Here is a 1,436-nt window from a genome sequence, read left to right on the forward strand (position 1 = left end):
CTGGGCACATATGGGCACGTATAGGCACTGCTGGGCACGTATGGGAACCTACAGGCACCGCTGTACACCTATGGGCACCACTGTACACCTATGGGCACCGCTGGGCACCTATGGGCACCGCTGTACACCTATAGGCACCGCTGGGCACGTATGGGCACCTACAGGCACTGCTGGGCACCTATGGGCACCTACGGGCACCGCTGGGCACCTATAAGCACCGCTGGGCACTGCTGTACACCTATAGGCACCACTGGGCACCTATGGGCACCGCTGTACACCTATAGGCACCGCTGGGCACGTATGGGCACCTACAGGCACTGCTGGGCACCACTGGGCACATATGGACACCACTGGGCACCTATAGCCCTGGGGGGGACACGCACACACACACACACAGAGCACTGGGGGACATATAAGGGACACACAGCTGCAGGGACACACACACTATAGGGACATATAGTCCTGGGGGACACTATACGGACACACAGCTCCAGGGGGGACATGCTATAGGAACATATAGCCCCAGGGGACACTATAGGGACATATAGTCCTAGGGGGGATGCTATAGGGACACAGAGCCTCAGGGGGACACACTATAGGGACACACAGCCCCAGGGGGGACACACTATAGGGACATATAGCCCTGGGGGACACTATGGGGACACAGAGGCCCAGGGGGGATCCACTATAGGCACATATAGCCCCGGGGGACACTATAGGGACATATAGTCCTAGGGGGGACACGCTATAGGGACATATAGCCCCAGGGGGGAAACTGTAGGGACACGGAGCCCCAGGGGTACACACTATAGGGTCACACAACAACATGGGGGACACGTTATAGGGACATATAGCCCCAGGGAGATAGATGCTATAGGGACATCTAGCCCCAAGGGGGACACACTATAGGGACATACAGCACCAGGAGGGACACGCTATAGGGACACATAGCACTGAGGGACATTATAGGGACACACAGCCCCAGGGGTACACGCTATAGGGACGTATAGCCCCAGGGGACACTATAGGGACACACAGCTTCAGGGGACACTGTAGGGACACACAGCCCCAGGGGGGACACTCTATAGGGACATATAGCACCGGGGGGACACACTATAGGGCAATAGGGGCCTGTGGGACCCTATAGGGACATATGGCCGTGGGGGGGGACACACTATAGGGCCATATGACTTTGGGGGGACACTATAGGGACACACAACAACACGGGGGACACACTATAGGGACATACAGCCCAGGGGACGCTATAGGGACACACAATCCCAGGGGGACACATTGTAGGGACATACAGCCTCAGGGGACACTATAGGGACACACAATCCCAGGGGGACACCCTATAAGGACATATAGCCCAGAGGACACTATAGGGACACACAGCCCCAGGAGGACACACTATAGGGACACACAGCCCCAGGGGG

Source organism: Charadrius vociferus, unplaced genomic scaffold (genome assembly GCF_000708025.1).
Source record: "Charadrius vociferus isolate BGI_N301 unplaced genomic scaffold, ASM70802v2 scaffold1363, whole genome shotgun sequence".
NCBI classification, from domain to species: Eukaryota; Metazoa; Chordata; class Aves; order Charadriiformes; family Charadriidae; genus Charadrius; species Charadrius vociferus.